The 15,582-nt window shown below is 46.0% G+C and overlaps 1 pseudogene; it reads left to right on the plus strand.

Moving 5' to 3' along the window:
• Positions 1 to 5,383: 5,383 nt before the first annotated feature.
• LOC128979888 (U1 spliceosomal RNA) lies at positions 5,384 to 5,529 on the plus strand (annotated as a pseudogene).
• The last annotated feature ends 10,053 nt before the right edge of the window (positions 5,530 to 15,582 follow it).

A 15,582-nucleotide genomic window follows, 5' to 3' on the forward strand; every position in this document is an offset into this window, starting at 1 on the left:
AGCATTTACCATACTAAAGTAAAGATTGAACACAGATTTGTGGTCCTTGATTAACGCCAGATAAATGTTCTTAATAACATGTTCTACATGCCTGCAAATAATAACGAATCAGTGAAAATATATCAAATAAACTCCACTGGATGTGAAATAAAAGTCTTATAAAGAAGCAATGAGATACAGTGAACAGTCTATCATCTCTGCATTCAAATAAATGGATTCAATGTTAAAGTCAAAAGTTTGGTCTTAATTTTCATAACTCTCCATAGACTTTGCCTGAACTAGTACAGATAACATCTTGATCTCTGTAAACAGAGCATGATAAAATCAGAGGAGATGGAGGCATCCTGGTTAGACAAGAGTTTGAGACCAAAAGGCCTTAACAGTTGCCAAAAAGACGTGATAAGTGCATGATATTGCATTCTATTTGGTGTCCTGATTTGAGGTGGAACACAACCAATTCGATTCTGTAATTTAACTTTTCAGCCAAGTCTCTTCAAAGTAACTGTACTTTCTGAAGTTAATGGCATAGTTTTGCATACAGTATCTGCTTCTAAATTGATAGCACTTGATGTTTGTAGTTGCTGCTCAGGATTAGTGAGTGTCATGGTAGGGCCAAACAGGCCTAGCACAAACCCGGAGCAGTCCTAGAATGTCTAGACATGGTCTGCCTCTCTGCCCTCCCTCCTGCAGGAGTCAGGGTAATGCAGGAAAAGGGACAAAAGAATAGGCCCAAACATGTCTCGGTAAAAAAGCCTCCTTTTGGGTTAGGAGAACATGTACTGGCCACTGCTTCTCCCTGACCAGGCCTATACTTCTGCCTTTTATGGTCACAGCCTGGCAGAATCCCTTTTCATTGGGTAACTGTTTGCTGGCTTCAGTTGCCCTATTGGCCTAATTGACTCATGGACAAGATGTATAGAGATATATATAGATATATAGATATATAGATATATAGAGAGAGATATATATAAGCTGATTTGTAGTCACCTTGCCTTGTCAGCTTGGACCCACCTTGCTTTAATCTTCCTTTCCTCGAGTTGCCCTGCATTGAGTTGCCTATTCCAAGACCTGGAATAGAAGCCATGAGGCCTACTCACTGCAAGCCAAGAAGCCACAAGCCTTAGGATCCAAGCCTCACTTCCCCTTGCAACTAGAATTTTGCCATGCCTCAGTTTACCCAGGAAAGCCAAGAGCCCTTCACTAAGCATGTCATATCGCCTGCTGTTCTGCTGAAGTCAGACCAGCATTGAAGACCATGTGTCATTCCTGCTGGCAAACAGCTGTTCTTGGCAGAAGGAAGCACCCCGAAAAGTGTCAATGACTAACACAGCAGCAAGACCCCCCTACTTGGTGTAGAACCTTTTGTGAGTAATTAATTCATTACCTTCTTGGTTTAACGGTTCTTGTTGAGTCTCCCCATCATGGTCAAGTGCCATTTTATGTTGGGGAATATTCTTTTTCTCTGTTATTCCTCTTGGTTTGCTTAAAATTGTTATATTTGCTTAAATATTGCACATTCGCACTGCAACTATATATTCTAACGTACACTGAACCTATTTAATAGTTTTTGACAATTTTAAATACTAATAAAAAGTTATTACTGTTTTTATTATTATTTGCCATATTAATTTTCATAAATTCATAAATTCATAACAGTGAGCAAAGACTTTTGATTATACTTCCTCATAAGGAGACAACGTCACTGCGAAGTCCAGCGTGCTACAGTGGGTGTGTGGTAAAAGGGAAGAAATGAATGGGACAGGTGACCCTAAACTTACCAACATGGTATTCCATCTGATATATACCATATTCATTATAAAGCTTAAGCATTAGAAGAGTCAAGCTTTCTTCTTCAAAAGCCAGAGTCTGAGGAGGTCTCTGTTCTGCCTTCAATAACAAATCACATGTTTCTGAATCCAGTTCCAGAATGTAGCTCCTGAAACCAGTCCTCATCTGCCACTGAGTCCAGTCTGAAACTTCCCCAGTGTCTGCCCAAATCATTAGGGGTGATAGTGTCTTAATTGCTATAAGGGGAGTTGGGTTTGACATTGGTTTAGTATATATTTATATTTATTATTATTATTTTTTTTTCATTAAAGCTCTTTTAGTTTTCTTTTCCAACCCATCAGCCTCTCCCTTACTGCCTTTTTCTTCCTTTTGGAAGACAGAGGAGATACCAGACAATTTCTGTCACTCATCTAGTGGCTGTCCCAGTCCTAACTCTTGACACTGGGGTAAATAAAGAAAGCTCTTTCTAAGGTTAAGCATTTTAGCCTACTCCACTGGAACAAAATTTAATAAAAAATATTTATATTCAAACAGAATGATGATCAGTATGAAGGGACAGTAGAAAACAGCTTCTCTCCAAGTAAATATCTGGAATTCTCAGCTGGTGAGAGTGTTAGAGCAGTTTGCATAGTTTGACCAACCAACACAGATAATGTACCTCTGTTTTCTGTCTGGGCACACATCTCCCTGCTTAGTTGGATATTTGCATGAGATTATCATAAACCATCTGCTTAGTTATAGACAAATAGACAAAAACGGCCTAAGTTTTCCATCTCCACCACACCCAGAGTCAGTTCAAGGCTTGCTTTGTTGGAGATATATATGTGTACTGGTTTGAGGCCAGACAGAACATCTCTTGCCCTGAAAGGGACAAAAGAATGACACACGCAAACGGATTGGAGAGTGATGGAAAAGTTTAAATGGAAAAGCAATTGGTGAAGCTACAGAAAAACTACAAACTACAAAGCATAGCGGAAAAGAACATCCTGAAGCATACAGAAACCCCCTCACAGAATTCCCAAGAAAAAAAGCTTCCCAATCCTCCCTTACTCCCACCTGAGGGTCTACCCAGTCCCTCAGGGCTCTTCCTTCCCCCCCCGCCCCCTCCCACTGCTAGGCAAGTCTCAGGCTGGCCAGGTCTGAGACTGTCCCCCTCTTCCATTCTCCTCCTGGCATTAGGCCTAGTCAGGCCTAAGAGGCCTGAGATACCCCCCCGGCATTACCCGATAAGAGAGGACATGTCCCATGGGAGCAGAGAGGGAAGAAAGAGGAAGAGGATGACTCTGCAGATGGCTTTATAGGGCGCAGGATTTATGGGTAGAAATATGCCATTTCCTGTGTCCACCCCTAGTGGATGGGTACCTGGGACACCAGAGGTGTATCTCATGCAGCAGTGGCAGGGGGCACCCAGCCTAAACTGCCACATCCCACCCCTTATTTCATACCCATAATTCCTGCACCCAAAACATATCATCAGATCAGAGACAGTTCTTAAATGACATGTCTGGCAAAGTCCAGGTCCTCAACTGGGCATCCTTCCGAAAGGTCTGTCCCTCGGGCTCAGGTCACAGTTCATTCCAGCTCTTCTCCCTCATCCTGTGGAACCTCCCAGCGATGCAGAGTTCATTCCTCTGCACGGTGAGCTCTTCATGGATCTGATGGACATCCTGGCCACCTGGAAATAACCTCACAACTTCTCAATCAAACATCAATCTCCATCCACTCAGGAGGCATGTGTCCACCCCTTGGGGCAATCGAGTCAGAACAATCAGGCTCCTCGACTCGATTCCTTCCACCCCTTGCAGGAAACAGCACGCTGAGATTTTTTTTTCCAAAGCTGCACGGACCTTTCCCAAGCCCAGTGCTGACCGTTTCCAGCCGCGGCCCGAAGCTAATACGGATGCACACCGCGCACAGGCACACTGCGCCCCCTGAGCATACGCATGCCGAGGCATGGAGGCATCCGGCTACACAGCCCTCCCCCGGAGAGGGCGTGGCTGCACTGCAGCCAGCCGAGAAGAGAGGCGGAGCCAGGTGCTTAGGCGCCATTTTCGGAACGCATCCGAAAGTCAGGGGAGAGATAACAGCGAGAGCCGCTGTCACCTCTGCAGCTGCGGTACAGATCCGAACTGCCGCCACCCCTCAGGCCACACGAGCGGCTTTTCCAGCCAAAGCTACTGTCGCTCCCTGGGCCCTCGGAAGCAGCCTTTGAACTGGAGCCACCGCCCGCCTACTTGATTACGGGAGCCACCGCTCACCTCCTGCTGCGGCTAGCCCCCACCGCCGCGGGACAAGCCGACCCTGGTCTGCTTCCAACTGTCCCTCCCCCTTCCTTGGCTCCATGCCGCCCCGCTCACCGCTGGCGCCGCGGGGAACAAAAGGGAAAGAGACAGGCACCGCATTCTTAAGCTTTTCCCCTGAAGTAAATGGCTACAAAATCACCGTTGCTGCTTGGAAGGGCAGACGGGATTCTACGCCACCGCCATGCACCAGGGCATCCCCTCAGAACCCATAAGACACCCACACGATCGTGCCAGCACAAAGCCTTCAGCCCAGCCACCAAAAACAACAACGCCCAGATACCATTTTAGCTTTTCCACCCCTGCAGTTCTCCAAACCAATTTGCAGAGTTCTGCAGGAACCATCCTCTGCTACCAAAAAATCTGTACTGGTTTGAGGCCAGCCAGAACATCTCTTGCTCCGAAAGGGACAAAAGAATGACACACGCAAACGGATTGGAGAGTGATGGAAAAGTTTAAATGGAAAAGCAATTGGTGAAGCTACAGAAAAACTACAAACTACAAAGCATAGTGGAAAAGAACATCCTGAAGCATACAAAAACCCCCTCACAGAATTCCCAAGAAAAAAAAGCTTCCCAATCCTCCCTTACTCCCACCTGAGGGTCTACCCAATCCCTCAGGGCTCTTCCTTCCCCCCCACCTCCCACTGCTAGGCAAGTCTCAGGCTGGCCAGGTCTGAGACTGCCCCCCCCTCCATTCTCCTCCTGGCATTAGGCCTAGTCAGGCCTAAGAGGCCTGAGATACCCTTCCGGCATTACCCGATAAGAGAGGACATGTCCCATGGGAGCAGAGAGGGAAGAAAGAGGAAGAGGATGACTCTGCAGATGGCTTTATAGGGTGCAGGATTTATGGGTAGAAATATGCCATTTCCTGTGTCCACCCCTAGTGGATGGGTACCTGGGACACCAGAGGTGTATCTCATGCAGCAGTGGCAGGGGGCACCCAGCCTGAACTGCCACAATATGGCAGAAGAGAAAAGAACTAAGAATTTCTACACAAGTAATCTCTAAGGATGGAAGCAAAATGAAAAAGTTGAGGAAAATTAAAGACAGTCATAGGGAGTCAGATAACAAGAATAATTCAAGGTTATTATTTGTTCTACATTTCTATAAATTCTATAAATCAAACATTAAAGTGATTATTTACAAATTTCATTATACTAATCATATAGGATATACCTAAATGCAAAATATTTTTATGCTGAATACATTTGAGCACACAGGTCAGATTAATTTCTCTCAGTTTTGGAAGTCTGAAGTCATCTGACCTGTTTTAGCAAGCCACTTTAGGATGAAATACTTACGTGGCAGGGGTGACACCATGATCAGGCAGGTGGTTTCCCCAGGGTGAGGCTCATCCTTTGCTATGCAGGTGTGTTGACCCCTGGAATTTCCCCAAATGTGGGAAACTCAACTGCATAATTTGTGGTAGTGGGGGACTGTGTTAGTGAAAAATATGAAAATGTTTGCTGTCTCAAGATCATCAGACCTTGTCCCTGTGGGCGACTTTAACCTGCCAGACATCTGCTGGGAACTTAACTCAGCAGAGAGGAGGCAGTCCAGAAGGTTCTTGCAGTGTATGGAGGACAGCTTCTTGAAGCAGATGTTAAGTGAGCCTACCAGCGGTCAGGACCTGCTTGACCTGCTGTTCTCAAATACAGAAGGGCTGGTGGGAGATGTGATGGTAGGAGGCTGTCTAGGGTTCAGTGACCATGAGATAGTGGAGTTTTCAATACACAGGGAAATAAGGAGGAGTGTGCTGGTTTGAGGCCAGACAGATCATCTCTTGCCCCGAGAGGGACAAAAGAATGACACTCACACAAATGGATTGAAGAGTGATGGAAAGTTTAAATGGAAAAGCAATTGGTGAAACTACAAAAAACTACAAAGCATAGTGACAAGAACATCCCAAAGTGTACAGAGTCCCTTACGTAACACCCAGAAACTCTTCCCTCCTCCCCACCTAAGGGTCTACCCAAACTCCCAGGGCTCTTTCTTCCCCCTTCCACTGCTAGGCTAGTCTCAGGTTGGCCAGGTCTGAGACTGCCCCCCCTTTTCTCATCCTAGCATTAGGCCTAGACAGGCCTAAGAGGCCTGAGATACTCCCCCACTGTTACCTGACAGGGAAGCATCTCCCATGGGAGCAGAGAAAGAAGAAAGAGAAAGAGAATGACTTTGCAGGTGGATTTATAGGGGGCAGGATTTACGGGTAGAAATACGCCGTTTCCTGTGTCCACTTTATTAGGCTGGACACTCTAAACACCGGAGGTGTAGCTTATGTGGCAGTAACAGGAGGCACCCAGCCTAAACTGCCACAAGGAGCAATAACAGAACCCTTATTTTGGACTTCCGGAGGGAAAATGTCACCTTACTTAAGCAACTAATTTGGAGAGTACCCAGGGTAGAAGCCCTTAAGAACAAAGGGGTCCAGGACGGTTGGACCTACTTCAAACAGCAGGACAGGAAGACACAAGAACAGGCTATGCCCATGTGCCAAATGATGAACCGCTGGGGAAGGCGACTGGCCTGGATGGGCAAGCAGCTCTTCAAGGAATTAAGGGAAAGAAAGAGGATGTATCACTTTTGGAAAGGGAGGAAGGCAACTTATGATATGTTTAAGGATGTTGTTAGATCATATAGGAGAAAAATTAGAGAGGCAAAAGCCCAGTTAGAACACAAACTGGCCACTTCTGTGAAAGACAATAAAAGGCATTTTTATAAATATATTAATGCCAAAAAAGATGGGCAAGAAGAACTGCCACTCTTTATTGGACTTAGAGGGGAATATTGTTACTAAAGATCAGGAAAAGGCTGAGGTTTTTGCCTCTGTTTTCAACAGCAAGGCAGGAGGATTTCAGGATAACTGGCTTCCTGAACTGGTTGATGGGGTTAGAGGGCCGTATAATCTCACTGAAATCCAGGAGGAAGCAGTTAGGGACTTGCTGAGCCACTTGGACACTCACAAGTCCATACAACCAGATGGGATCCATCCAAGGGTACTAAGAGAGCTGGCAGATGAGCTGGCCAACCCATTGTCCATCGTTTACTAACAGTCCTGGCTCACCGGAGACGTCCCAGATGACTGGAAACTGGCCAATGTGACACCCATCCACAAGAAGGGCCAGATGGAGGAAACTGGAAACTACAGGCCTGTCAGCCTGACCTCAGTGCCGGGCAAGATTATGGAGCAGATCATCTTGGGGGCAATCACAGTGTACCTGAAGGATGACCAATGGATCAGGCCCAGCCAAAAATGATTTAGAAAGGTCAGGTCTTGCCTGACCAACCTGATCTCCTTCTATGATCAGGAAACTCGCTTGGTAGATGTGGGGACGTGGATATAGAGTATCTGGACATCAGCAAAGCCTTTGACACCATCCTACACAGCAAACTCCTGGCTAAGCTGTCAGTCTGTGGTTTAGACAGGTGCACTCTGTGCTGGGTTAGGAACTGGCTGGAGGGCCGAGCCTGGAGAGTGGTGGTGAATGGTGCCACATCCAGCTGGCAGCCAGTCATTGGTGGTGTCCCCTAGGGATCAGTATTGGGCCCAATCCCATTCAATATCTTTATTGATGATCTGGATGAGGGGATTGAGTCCACCATTTGTAAGTTTGCAGATGACATCTAGTTGGGAGCAGGTGTTGATCTCTTAGAGGGTAGGAGGGCCCTCCAGAGGCACCTTGACTAACTGGACAGATTGGCAGAGTCCAACATGATGGAATTTAACAAGTCCAACTGCCGAGTGCTGCACATTGGCCACAACAACCCCATGCAGTGCTACAGGCTGGGGTCGGAGTGGCTGGAGAGCAGCCAGGCAGAAAGGGACTTGAAGGTGCTGGTTGACAGGAGGCTGAAAATGAGCCAGCAGTGTGCCCAGGTGCCCAAGAAGTCCAGTGGCATCCTGGTCTGTATCAGAAATAGAGTGGGCAGCAAGATCAGGGAAGACATTGTGCCCTGTACTCAGTTCTGGTTAGGACACACCTTGAGTACTGTGTCCAGCTCTGGGCTCCTCAATTTAAGAAGGATATTGAGACACTTGAACATGTCCAGAGAAGGGCAACGAGTCTGGTGAGAGGTCTCAAGCACAAGCCCTTTGAGGAGAGGCTGAGGGAGCTGGGATTGTTTAGCCTGGAGAAGAGGACGCTCGGGGGGGACCTTATTGCTCTCTACAACTACCTGAAAGGAGGTTGTACACAGGTGGGGGTTGGTCTCTTCTCCCGGACAACCAGCACCAGAACAAGAGGACACAGTCTCAAGCTGCATCAGGGGAAGTTTAGGCTCAAGGTGAGGAGAAAGTTCTTCACAGAAGGCGTGATGTGCTGCCCAGGGAGGTGGTGGAGTCACCGTCCCTGGAGGTGTTCAAAAAAGGATTGGACATGGCACTTGAATCCATGGTTTAGTTAGTCATTAGGTGCTGGGTGATAGGTTGGACTTGATGATCTCTGAGGTCTTTTCCAACCTTGTTGATTCTATAATTCTCGTGCTTATCTCACTCCTTATAAAAGATGTTTGGAATGACTAGCTCATGCTAAAGTGTCTTACCTAGATGTCTTAACCTAAGTGAGATGAATTATTCCCATTCTTTCTTCCTAACTTTATCACTCTGAGAAACAGGCACCTCATCTAAGTGAGCTGCATAGATTCTCTCCATACTGAATGGAGAAAAAGAAGTATCACTGTGTCTTCTCCAAAGACATTATATTTCTATATATAAAATATCCAAGTGAGGGATAATTAATGTTGAATTCAATAGAGGATGGATTTCATGATAAGAGCTGTGTAGATGGACTGGGGATATAAAGAGTGAGAAAAGTGAATGAGAAGGATAAGATAAGAAATAACTTCTCCAAAACTTGTAAGAAATAAACATTTTTATAACTGCATTATGCACAGTAAAATGGAGAAAAAACAAAATTTGCTTCAGTAAATTAAGCCAAAGTGAGAGACTCAATAATGGGCCTCAGAAATTCAGAAACAACTGCATATTGGCTACAAGGTGGAAAGAACTCCATCTTGTGACAGTTACAACACCTACTAACTAGTCCTTTGGTATTTTCTTCCTTGTTTCATCTGAAAGACACAGCCCTGTGTAAATTCACTAGACATGCTCTGCAAAATGCCTGATTTTGAAAATATTTAGAAAAAGAAAAAGGCAAGAAGAAAATGATAAAATAAGCTGAAGAGTATTTCTGAATGACAGAGATGGGCAAATGTATAATTTTACTTCATCTTTCAAAAAAACCTCATTAAATCTAATCTCACTTTTTTAACTCAAATTGTGATATCAATTTTGTGTTTTATGGGGATTTTTTGTTGTTGTTGTTGTTAGTTCAGGTAGAATTGGGTTATTTTGGGCTATGAAAATTTGATGATTTAAAGTTTTTAAAAAAATTATTTATTTTTCCTTGATTTCCCCTCCATTGAATCATTTCAGCAAGTTGCTTACTGAAATCATAATATCAGAGTATCACAGTATATCAGAGGATGGAAGGAACCTCAAGAGATCATCAGGTCCAACCCCACTGCCAATGCAAGATCACTTAGGGTAGTCCACACAAGAATGCATCCAGATGGGTTTTGAAAGTCTCCAGGAAGGAGACTCCAAAACCTCCCTGGACAGCCTGTTCCAGTGCTCCATTACTCTCACTGTAAAGAAGTTTCTCCTCATATTGAAGTGAAATCTTCTATGTTCTAGTTGGAACCCTTTGTTCCTTGTCATGTCACTGTGAACCACCAAAAAGAGCCTGGCCCCATCCACTTGATATTTATAACCACGCCTCAGGTATTTATAGACATTGATCAGATCCCCTCTCAGTCTTCTCTTCTCAACACTAAACAGCCCCAGGGATCTCAGTCTCTCTTCACAGGGGAGATGCTCACGTCCCCTAATCATCCTCGTGACTCTCCATTAAATTCTCTCCAGCAGGTCTCTGTCTCTCTTTAACTGGGGAGCCCAAAACTAGACACAGTACTGTCGGTGTGGTCTCACTAGGGCAGAGTAGAGAGGTAGAAGAACTTCCCTAGACCTGCTGGACACACCTTTCTTGATACATCCCAGGATTCCATTGGCTCTCTTGGCCACAAGAGCACATTATTGTTCCCTGGAGAATGTGCTGTCCAGCAGCACTCTAAGGAATTTCTCTGTGAAGCTGCTTTGCAGCAGGACAGCCCCTAACCTGTATTGGTGCCTGTTGTTATTTCTCCCCAGATGCAGGACTCTGCACTTGTCCTTATTAAACTTCATGAGGTTTGCCTGCACCCAGCTCTCCAGCCTTTCCAGGTCATGTTGGATGGCTGCACAGCCTGATGGGGTGTGAGCCAACCCCCCCAGTTTTGTATCATCAGCGAACTTGCTGAGGGTACTCTCATTGATAAAGATATTAACAAAACTGGACCCAGGAACGATCCCTGGGGGACACCACTGGACACAGTCATCGAAGCTGACTCTGTGCCATTGATGACGACCCTCTGAACTCTGTTGTGGAGCCAGTTTGCAATCCACCTCACTGACCAACCACTTATGCCACATCTCCTGAGCTTATCTATGAGGATGTTATGGGAGACGGTGTCAAAAGCTTTACTGAAGTCAAGATATATGACATCCACTGCTCTTCCTTCATCTACCCACTTGGTCATCACTTCATAGAAGGCTATCAGGTTAGTTAGACAGGATCTCCCCTTGGTAAATCCATGTTGGCTACTCGTGATAACCTTCTTGTCTTCTATGTGGTTACGCATGACCTCCAGGGTGAGCTGCTCCATCATCTTTCCAGGGATGGAGGTGAGGCTGACTGCTCTGTAGTTGCTTGGCTCTTCCTTCTTGCCTTTTTTGAAGACTGGAGTGACATTTGCTTTCTTCCAGTCATCAGGCACTTCTCCTATTCTCCAGGACTTTTCAGAGATGATGGAGAGAGGTTCAGCAACAGTATCTGCCAGCTCTCTCAGCACTCGTGGATGCATTCAATCAGGCTCCATGGATTTGTGTGTCTTCAGATGGTATAGGAGATCTCTAACCCTTTCCTGACTGACCAGCGGAATGTCCACATCTCTCCTGTTCTGCTCCCTTGCTTCTAGTGACTGAGGTTCCTGAGGGCTGGTCTTAGGACTAAAGACTAAGGCAAAGAAGGCATTCAGCAACTCTGCCACCTGTGCGTCATCACTTACTGTATCTCCCCTCTCATTCAGTAGTGCTCCCACCTTTTGCCTGCTCTTCCTTTTATCATCGATATATTTGAAAAAACTCTTCTTGTTCTCCTTCACCCCTCTGGTGAGATCCAGTTCCAGGAGGGCCTTGGCTTTCCTCGTTGCATCTCTACATTCTCTGGCTATACCTCTATAATCCTCCCAATTAGGTAGTCCTTTTTTCAACATATTGTAAACCTCTTTTTTTGTTTTGAGTTTTAGTAAGAGTCCCTTGCTTATCCATGCAGGTCTTCTGCTTGCCTTACTTGATATTTTTTCAAGGGAATAGATTTCTCTTGAGCTTGCAGGAGGTAATGTATGAACATCAACCATCTGTCTTGGGTCCTCCTTCCTTCCAGAGCCCTAGTCCACTGGATATTTCCAAGTAGAGTCTTGAAAACGGGAAAGTTAGTGCTTTTAAAGTCCAGGTTTGAAATTTTACTTATCACTCTGCTTCTTTGCTGTTGGTATTAAACTCTAACATGCCTCATCAGTAGCTTATTCCTGGTTCGGTGGTCTGTAGCAAACATCCACAACCGTATCATCCATCTTTGTATGTCTCTTCACTCTTACCTATAAGCTTTCAATACTTTTATCATCTCCCCCTACATTGAGGTTAACACATTCCTGTTGCTTATTCACACAGAGAGCAAGTCCACCACCTCTCCTCATCAGCCTGTCCTTCCTGAAAAGAATATTGTCATCCATAACCACATTCCAGTCATGGCAGCTGTCCCACCATGTCTCTGTAACTGCCATAAGATGATAACCCTGTGACTGTACCCAGGTTTCCAGTTCATCCTGCTTATTCCCCATGCTTCTTGCATTGTTATACAAAGATTTCAGAGACTTAGCAGAGAACTATCTGTTACCATTGTGGGTGGTGCATAATCCACCATCCCCTACAGCCCCTGGAATAGCAGTGGAGCTGGTACCCTGCCTCACAGTTGTCCCAGGAATGTCTTCTGCGAGGCTCATTTTTCCCTCTTCCCCTTTCAAAATTAGTTTAAAAACCTGTCAATCAGACCTGCCAGTTCTTGTCCCAGGATTCCTTTTCCTCTCAGAGATCAGCAGTTTTTTTCTCTAGTTAGCAGGCCTGGAGTCTTGTATAGTAGCCTGTGATCAAAGAACCCAAAAGCCTGCTGTTGACACCGGTCCCACAGCCAGCCATTAATCTGCTGGATTTTCATGTTTAGTCCATCATTAGGCATAGCTAGTGGGGGGACAGAAGCAAATACTACTTGTACTCCTGACTCCCTAACCATTTGTCCCAGGGCTTTGAAGTCCTTCTTCATTGATCTCAAACTTCTTTTTGAAATCTCATCATTACCTACTTGGAAAACCAGCAATGGGTAGTAGTCAGTTGAGCAGATCCGGGTAGGAAGTTTTCTTACTACATTCTTGACCCTGTCCCCAGGGAGGCAACAGACTTCCCTAAAGAGTGGATGAGGTCTGTATATAGGACCCTCAGTGCCCTTCAGAAGCGAGACCCCGATGACAAGCACCCAGCGTTTCTTCTTGACTTCAGATGTGTTTACAGTAGGTTTACTCACCCCTAGCCTTTCTGAACGACATAAACTAGATAAGCTTTCAAAGCTGCTGCTAGATGGTTCCACATGCTGAACACTGGTTTAGGTGGAAACAGGTTCACTAAGAGCAGCATATCAATTATAAAGGGGCACCTGAGGGTGTTCACTGCCTTTTGGGAAGCCACACCTGGTGCACTTGGGAGGAATTTGTCTCCACTGCTCTTCAGCTTCTGAGTCATTCTGTTTGGGAAGCTGGTGAGAGAGTAGAGAGTGTTTAGTGTCCTGACTACTACACGGCTGATGGGACTGTTTGAAGGATGATTCTGCCAGTCTAGCTTCCTCTCACACTCCCTAATAGTCTGCAGCCTTTCAACTTCCTCCTTCAGCTCAGCCACTAGACAGAGGTCACCCACTTGCTCACAGCAAATACAGATGTAGTCCCTGCAGTCTGCCATGGGAAGTGAGAGATTGTGGCAGTCCCTGCAGCCAGGAGTTTGGACACCTGCATGTATATGTGGGACCCCTGTCTGGGTTGACAGAGATCTTTTGGAAACACTTCTACAACGAGTTGTAACCATCTCTGGTCCTACCCATGTGACCTAGTTGGACGAGAAACCTACGTGACTCAGCTCCTCCCTCTGGTGAAAACACCTGTCACCCCTGTGGAGTGAGGGAGAAGCTGGCTCAGAGGAGGGGTCGTGCCATGCCATTCGGTACTGCTCCCATGCTGCTCCTGCCTCGGTGAGCAGGAAAGGGCTGAGATTGCAGATCTGTTGAGGAATGGCTGGGTGAGAAAGGGCACGACAACCTTTTGGCCTTCACTGAGGCAGACATTGGACCCCATCGGACGCAGCTGGTATATCTGACTTCCTGGCACGTGCAGCTCTACAAGGACACAGTCTCCTTGAGCAAGGAGAAGTACAGAGAAGAGAACAGAAGACAGGGCGTTGTGGCTGATCTAGCAGGACGTTATAACCGCAAGGGCTGGGGCTGACATTTGATCTTGGGCCAATCAGCTTTTGACAAGTAGGCATAATTAGCGTGAATAGTATTTAAGTGTATGCTGTGTGTTAATAAAGTTGGATTTTGCTTGATCACATTGATCATTGTGCAGCCCCTTCTTGCGGCAAATGGCGCCCAAACAGGGACCCCTCTGTCCCCGAGATATTTGAAGAGAGAAGCCACGGCCCAAGTTGTATGAATCCAGCCCGACTCAAGCAGCGTCAGAGACAAAAGGGCACTGAGGATCTCATAGAGTGCTCCGTGTCTTGGAGGCTTTAGAGGAAGCTCCAGCTGAAGACGCTGCAAAGACCTGTGGAGTCTGCTAGCACGCAATGGTATAATTTCAGGTATGGATAGGCAGGCAGCGTATGATTTATTTAAATGCTTTTTAGAAAAGTGTCGCGTAACAGGATTAGACCTGGGAAAGGACCTAACGGGTCTGTTAACATATGCAACTGGAAAGGGGTTTTTTAAAGATCCAAATGAGGTTTTTGAAAGGGAGGAGTGACAGTTATATGGCAATGAGCTCTGGGATAGAGTTATCGATGATGATAAAATGGCCAAAAAACTAGCAAAGCATTGGAAGATTGTTATGAATGTTCTGGAGCAACATGCGGCAGAACAAAGGGCCGCAGCAGCTGCTAGATCTCGGTTGGGTGCTCCAGACAGGATAGCTCAGGGCCTGGAGGGACCAGCCGGCGGCCCTCCTCTCTTGAGGAAGCATGTCTTACCTCTATCTTCTGTTCGGGAGTTTGGGGTATCCCCTGAACAGCCTGAGCAGCTGGTGCTATCGTGAGACACAGTGGCAGGCGCTCCTCCCACTGTATCTCCAATAGAGACCGTAGCGCCCCTGCATAATGCCCCGTGTTCTCCTTTTGCGGAGCTTCCTCTGCCACCACCTGTTGGAAGTCTGGAGCAAATGTCATATGGGAAACAGGTGGCACAGGAACAATTGCGATTTTGGAAAGGAATGGTTAAAGAGGCAATTGAACAAGGCGAAGGTAATATTGTATCTCCTTTGCTAGATGACTTAGCATTCCCCGTTGTTTATCAGCAGAGGGGAAATCAGATTGTTGCGAATATTGAGTCCCTCGATTGGAAGTTTTTGTCAAATTTTAGACAGACTGTAGCCGAATATGGAATACAGAGTGAACGTGCGAAACAGATGTTACAGTACATTTGGTCCACATACAATATGTTGCCTTCTGATATTAGAAGTTTAATGAAGTTAGTAATGACGGCTTCCCAGTTTATGCTGTGGGAAGCGTATTGGAGGAGATATGCTGATGAGGTTGTTGCTGTTCAGAGGCAAGCCAATGATCCCCTATTTGGCATTACTGTAGATGAGCTCTTGGGGCAGAATACACATGCTCGTATTGAGATACAGGCAGTCACTGCTCCTGCAAAGCTGCAGGCGTCAGTGGATATTGCAAAAATGGCTTTGGATAAGGTTAGGGATTCAGGGGGCATGCCCTATTATATGAATATCAAACAGGGTCCTCACGAGTATTTAGGAAACTTTATTGACAGGTTGCTGAGCACCTTAGGTCAGGCTCAGGTACAGGAATTTTTGAAGAAGCCTCTGTTGAAGCAGTGTATTTTGCAAAATGGCAATAGCCAAACAAAGTCATTAGTACACACTTTAGGAGCTGACTGGACTGCGCCCAATTTAATGCAAAAAGCACAGGACCTGCCAACCGATTCTATGGCCATGTTGGCTGATGCAATAAGGGACTTAAAGGCGGGCTTGGAGGAACAGGCTACTAGGCAGATGGAAACTCA

This window comes from Indicator indicator, chromosome Z (genome assembly GCF_027791375.1).
Source record: "Indicator indicator isolate 239-I01 chromosome Z, UM_Iind_1.1, whole genome shotgun sequence".
Taxonomy (NCBI): domain Eukaryota; kingdom Metazoa; phylum Chordata; class Aves; order Piciformes; family Indicatoridae; genus Indicator; species Indicator indicator.